The sequence below is a fragment of the Macaca fascicularis genome, chromosome 6 (assembly GCF_037993035.2).
Source record: "Macaca fascicularis isolate 582-1 chromosome 6, T2T-MFA8v1.1".
Classification (NCBI taxonomy): Eukaryota; Metazoa; Chordata; class Mammalia; order Primates; family Cercopithecidae; genus Macaca; species Macaca fascicularis.
In genome coordinates this window covers 79374375-79380529 of record NC_088380.1, presented here as the reverse complement: position 1 = coordinate 79380529, position 6155 = coordinate 79374375, and positions in this window count along the sequence as shown.

Genomic DNA, 6155 nt, shown 5'->3' with positions numbered 1-6155 from the left:
CTTGGTTTACTGTGGTTCTTTTCTGTATTATTGTTAGGATTGAGAGGTTTAAATGGTAACTGGGTCCAGCAGCAGGGAATCCGTGTGCAGCAGCTAAATCAAGGTGTAGTCAATGTACAAAACACTTTAGCAAATTGGATATCAGTAATTCCCCAGCACCCTAAAACAGTTCCCAAAACAAGAATTTATTGAACTACTACATGCCATAAAGGATTGGAGATACAGCAATAACCAGCATGTAGCCTTCATTGTTTTTGTCATAACCAAGCTTTTAAGAAATGTATCCAAAGTTAAAGGAAATAGGCTGGGCCGGGCATGGTGGCTCACACGTGTAATCCCAGCACTTTGGGAGGCCAAGAGGTCAGGAGTTCGAGACCAGCCTGGCCAACATGGTGAAACCCCATCTCTACTAAAAATACAAAAGTTAGCTGGGCGTGGTGGTGAGCACCGTAATCCCAGCTACTCGGGAGGCTGCGGCAGGAGAATTGTTTGAACCCAGGAGGCAGAGGTTACAATGAGCCGAGATTGCACCATTGTACTCCAGCCTGGGCGATGGGGCAAGACTGTGTCTCAAAAAAATAAAGGAAATAGGCTTTGAGATCAGAAGCATTTGAATAAGGTACATTGAACTTACATTGTGACTTGGCCACAGTTGAGATGTACAGAAGTGTTTTTAATTCTTGGTTCTCAGTTCTCAAAAGGTAGATAGGAAATGGGCTGTTGCTGTGTTTTAAGTTCACCAGCCTCTGTACATTGATAGCACCATATTAATGGTATTCATTTTAATTTAAAACTACAATTTATAGTCTGTGACTCACTTTTCATTCCTAGCATCCAGTAGGTTTTTTGTTGTTATTTCTAAGTAAATTTCCAAGTCCCTGGTACCATGTATTCAACATACTGAGAAAGAATGAGACTTAGGAAGACCAGAGGTTCTCTTGCTCTCTCACTTGAACAGCTTTTATCTTGGGCAAATCATTTTAATGTGTCTAAGTCTATTGTAATCTTCTATAAAATTATACAAAGCCACCTACTATGGCTGCATCACAGGGTTGTTTGGGGAAGAGCAAGATAATGTATTTTAAAGCACTATGCAAATATTAAGGAAATACACAACTGCAAATATGTGCTAGGTGCTGGGTTTTGAATGGTAGAAATAGGAAGATGAGCAAGAGACAGGAATAATGACAAGTTGCAAACATTTGGGGGCTTTGAGCAGAACCGTAAGTTACTTGGCTTGTCTGGGGTTTAGTCTACCTCCAGGACATAACCAGTAAGGGAGAAGACTAGGGGGAGAGGCACAGGCAGTTGGTTGAAAACCTTGAAGTCTATAAAGTTTGATCTTTGTTCTGCCAGCAGTGGGAGACACTGAAGGACTTTTTGGAGCATTATTATTGTACACATTTTAGAAATATCTGTGGGTCTTGCTGCCTGGTTTCGTTTGAATAGGGAATAAGTCAAATGATTTGGGTTTTGTTTTTTTGATACAGAGTCTCGCTTTGTCATCCAGGCTGGAGGCGTGATCTTCCACTGCAACCTCCGCCTCCCTGGTTCAAGTGGTTCTCGTGCCTCAGCCTCCCGAGTAGCTGGGATTAAAGGCATGCACCACCATGCCAGACTAATTTTTTTATTTTTAGTAGAGACGGGGGTTTCTCCATGTTGGCCAGGCTGGTCTTGAACTCCTGGCCTCAAGTGATCCACCTGCCTCTGCCTCCCAAAATGCTGGGATTACAATATAAGCCACCGTGCCCAGCCTGATGGTTTTGTTGTTGTTTTGAGGTGGTTTTTTGCTCTTGTTACCCAGGCCAGAGTACAATGGCATGATCTCGGCTCACCGCAACCTCCGCCTCCCGGGTTCAAGCGATTGTCCTGCCTCAGCCTCTTGCTAAATGTTTCAATAGTGCCCTTATCTCCAAGAGTGAGTCCACACTCCTTGACTTCAGTCTCATATCAAAGGCATCTTTTAGTAGTTTGGCCTTACTCCATCTTACCAGCCTGACTCCTTGGTCCTCTATACAGATAAATTGTCACAGCCAGGTAGATTTACTGTGTCACTCAGCAATCCATGCTTACCTTCTAAGGAAATGCCTGCTATCCTCCCCTTAGTCAATAGCTAAAACCTACTTCAGGGTCCCAACTTCTGAACTTACTTATATCAACCCCCTCAACTGCTATTCAGTTCTATTGTATGTCCTTTTCCTTTGTATTTGGATTATATAACTACTATGATATTGCTTGTTGTATTAGTCTAGAAACTCTGCTAATAAGCTAGGCTCTAGCTTATCAACTCAACTGACCAGTAGAACACAAGGCCCCACCTAAAGTCAGAGAGCAGTTTCAATAGAGTGTATGTTTAAGGTGGCAAAAAAGTGAAAAAATATATATGGATAGGTTGTGAATAGAAGGAGCAAATGAAACTGGAGGGGCAGAAGAGATTTTAACTTCAATGAGAAGGTGCAAGGATGAGATCCGGGAAAAGGAACACCATTATCTTCTTTTCCCCTAGGACTTAAGCTTTATAAAGAGATGCCAACTCTCCCAGCCAGAGATAGTGGCAGATGAGCAGAGTCAAAAGAAATGCCAGGAGCCCACAGCAGGTCTGGGCTGCAAAGGGTTATGGATAGTTAGCTGTGCAGCTGCTGAGGAGCGATGATGGAAACAAAGATTGACTGAGTCACCTCTGCTAACAATCCCTGTGGTGCTCTGTGGAAGGTACTGGGCTCTTCCCTGAAGTATCAATACACATGAGATTCATATCATCCACTATAAAAAGGTATCATGTTTCCGTCTTTGGATGATAAACCGATTCTGTGTTTATATGAGGACACCATAAATATGGCATTTCATAGACTACGTAGAGCTAGATACCTTCTTAGAAGCCAGCGAAGCCAACTGTCTCATTTCACAATTAAGGAAACTGAAGACAAGATAGGAAATGAATAGCATAAAGTCTCACAGCAAGGACTGCAATGGAGGTCTCTGGATTTCCAGCTCCCTCAACACTTCCTGCCTCTGTTGTGACTGTTTTCTGTTTGGTATGAGTGCTAAGTATATTGACTTGTTGCCTCGACCATTCAACAAACTTAGAGGACCTTTTAATGTAAGGCACTTGTTGAAGGTAACAAGAAAAGACATAGTCCCTGCCCATCAGAGACCTCAGTCTGGAGAAAAATGTGGGCAAGATTTATCTCTGCAGTACAGAATTAAAAAATCTTTGGCTTTTTTTAAACATGTTTTTATCATTTAATTTTTTGTTTGATAATGTATGTAATTCCTCAAGAAATAAATATTAACAGCCTGGCCAACATGGTGAAACTCCGTCTCTACTAAAAATAGAAAAATTAGCCAGGCGGTGGTACATGCCTGTAATCCCAGCTACTTGGGAGGCTTGAGGCAGGAGAATCACTTGAACCTGGGAGACGGAGGTTGCAGTGAGCTGAGATTGTGTCACTGCACTCCAGCCTGGGTGACAGAGTGAGACTCTGTCTCAAAAAACAAAAAATTATTGGAGGTGCGTTTCCAAAACTTTTTCTGATGGGGTGTTCAAGGTTTGAGTTCTACTGGCATAGGTAAGTGCTGTCCTGAGCAAGTTAAAAATGGCTTTTACCCCAAGAACTTTCCATTTAAAATTACCATCCTCCTGGTATATACCAGCAAGCCTCAGTTATTTAACTGTTGTACAGTTGAATAAGGTACTGGTCCCTGGCCTGTTAGGAACCAGGCCGCACAGCAGGAGGTGAGCAGCAGGAGAGCGAGCATTAGCCTGAGCTCCGCCTCCTGTCAGATCAGCAGCATTACATTCTCATAGGAGCAAGAACCCTATTGTGAACTGCATGTGAGGGACATAGGTTGCACACTTATGAGAATCTAATGCCTGATCTGAGGTGGAACTGTTTCATCCCAAAATCACCCTCCCAACCCCACCCCATCCGTAGAAAAATCGTCTTCCATGAAACTGATCCCTGGTGCCAAAAAAGGTTGGGGACCACTGGGTAAGAGCATCCAGATGTGTTGAAAGAGGCTTGGCCTGAGGTAGGCAAGCTCTCCACACAGATCTGAGTACCTTTTGTTATTAGAGGATGAAAGTTTTAAGAACGAGAGCTCACAGGTTATGTCCTCGATGAGAAAAGACTGAGGAAGTGCACCAAAGCTTGATTTCATTGTAAGAGCCCTTTGAGGTTATAGCCCAAGTCTAGACAGTGAAATGGGCAGGAAGGTAGAAGCTCCTCTGTTAATTCCTTTGTGAGCTTCAGGGCTACAAGAGAACATCACACATCATGCAGGGCTAACAAAGCTCTATATTCACTTTATTGTGTGCAAGGCTTCTACTTAGTACAATCCCAGCTGATTTTAGAGTGGAGACAGAATTGCCCCCTCAACTGCCCCCCACCTCCACTCCAGCCCACTTCAAATTTGCAAGTGACATGAAAGCAAAGTACTTCCATAATCAACACGGGGGGATGACCGGAGCCCTTCTAGTTTGGATTACTTCCTGATGCTTTCCTTCCATCACACACACACACACACACACACACACACACACACACACACACACACCCCTGTATGCTTCGTTAGCAGTTGGCGCACACACATATACACACCCTGTATGCTTAGCAGCTGGCACAAGGCCCTCCTACTTTTACGCTCCCTGCCAAGTGGCTTCAGAATTAGCCAACTGGAATGCTGTTGCCTGGGACTAATCCTGCTCCAGTGCTACAATCCTGGAACATTACAGTTCAAAGTAGTCAAACTTCATAGTGCAGGCGGGGTGAGGATGGGGAGTGGACAGTGATACATACCTCTAAAAGGGGCTCAATTTTTCCCCCTATCTGGCCCTTTGCAGCAGAGTGCAGGGAACAAGCAGGAGGGTGAAGGGAATAGGTGGTGGCAAGTGCTTCTCTCTGGGGCAGTCACTCCACAGGTTGAAGAGGTGGAGAAGACCTTCATTGTTGTTCTGGGACGGGAAGGGGGTGTATGAGGAGCACCAAATCCAAGTAACATTTTCTAGTTAGTTATTACATCTCTCTTGGGTTAATTCCAATTGAATTTTTATTAGCCAACACTTGGTCACTCCCCGGGTGTTTTCCAACCTTGTGCTACTGAATAAACAGTTTTGTAAAACCATTCATTCACAGCCCCACCAGGTACCTCATATTGAAATTCTAACCTATTCGTGCAGCAGCAGCACCTGTTAACTGCCAAAGTTCTGGCCCCACCCCAGAACAAGAGAACAGGAAATCGCTGGGGCGGGGCCCAGCAGTCTGTTGAAGCAGGTCCTCTGGGTGGATGCACACTCATTTGAGAGCACAGTATTAAAGCCATCTTTTGCATTCAGCCTCCTAACCCCAGTGTTAGTGTGAGGCTCTTCTTTTGGCCTTAGGGAGCAGCTGTTAGAAAACTCACATCCTGATGCAAGAGTGCCCCTATCTCCCCCGGCAGCTCTCAAACTCGCACACGATGGAAAACAGCAGCAGGGACGGGGGGTAGGAGGGCTGTGTTCCAGGCACACCAAAAGGAAAAATGCACTCCGTTAAGCTTTAAACACATAATTGCAAACTAAATCATCTGCCATCTTCTCTCGGCTTCCAGTGTAGAGGTTACCCATTATTTTTGCTAACTGGGCAAAGTAATTAATAAATTCAAGACTTACCTAGCACAGGAGCATACTTCGAGAAACACTGGTCATGAAAAAACACTCCACAATGAACATAATGCTCAGGAGATTGGTATTGATGTGTTTTGCTGTTCTTTGTCCTCTTATCTAAACTCAGATCCTTCAGTGTGAGATGTGCCCCTTGGATTTAATCCTGTATTGTCTCCTGAAATCAAACATCCTGTCCTGCCACATGCATCTCATTGCTCAGTTTATCACCCAGGCGGAAAGCAGGTTTGAAGATCCTTCACTCTCTTCTGTCCAGCCTGTTCCACCCTGAAGAGGGCTGAGCATACAGGTGACCACAGGTCATTTCAGAGAAAAACTCAAACTGATCCTCTAGTATCTGGGCCTTGGTTCTTTCTTAGTGGCTCATACATACCTTTTTACCTCTAACTACAGCAAAAGTGTAGTCAATCATTTTATGTAAATTATTGACTCACAATAATTTCTAAAGAGGCCATCCTCAGCTATGCTAAGCTGTACAAATTCCCCTCTCCAA